We start from the raw sequence: 422 nt of genomic DNA, 5'->3' as shown, positions 1-422 counted from the left end.
CCCCCCTGTGTGTGTGGGAGCCGTAGCATTTGGACCAGGTGTCCATCGTCCTTGTGTGTCCACTGGACGTGTCCGCAAGCCCTCACCGTCCGCCAGAGTTGTAGGGACCAAGGGACTGAGGCCAGTCGGCCAGGAAGCAGTGGGCCGGGTTCTCTGACCGCCCCCAGCCTCCAGGGCCACCCCCTCCCCATGCCAGTCCTCACACAGCCCTGGGTTGGCTAGTTCAGCCCACTGGAGTCCTGAGTGGAGGCGCCGGGGGTGGGCCTAAGCTGTCCCCAGTGCCCCTCCGCCCTGCCAGCCCGAGCCTCGGGCAGGGAGCAGGGGACGAGGGCCGCCCACTGTCCCGGGAGAGCTGTCCCCACCGACGGCGCCGCCTCGAGCCGTCGGGCACTCCGCTCTAGATCCCCAGCGCAGCCGGTCGC

General features: G+C 69.9%; 1 protein-coding gene across 1 annotated transcript in view; it reads left to right on the top strand.

Annotated features, from left to right (window-relative positions):
- CRACR2B (calcium release activated channel regulator 2B) overlaps positions 1–422 on the top strand; it is a 5,101-nt gene that overhangs the window by 4,104 nt on the left and 575 nt on the right. The gene's annotated exons all lie outside the window — the stretch shown is intronic.

This window comes from Bison bison, unplaced genomic scaffold, assembly GCF_000754665.1.
Source record: "Bison bison bison isolate TAMUID 2011002044 unplaced genomic scaffold, Bison_UMD1.0 scf7180017853262, whole genome shotgun sequence".
Classification (NCBI taxonomy): Eukaryota; Metazoa; Chordata; class Mammalia; order Artiodactyla; family Bovidae; genus Bison; species Bison bison.
This window is presented reverse-complemented; position numbering and strand designations above follow the sequence as displayed.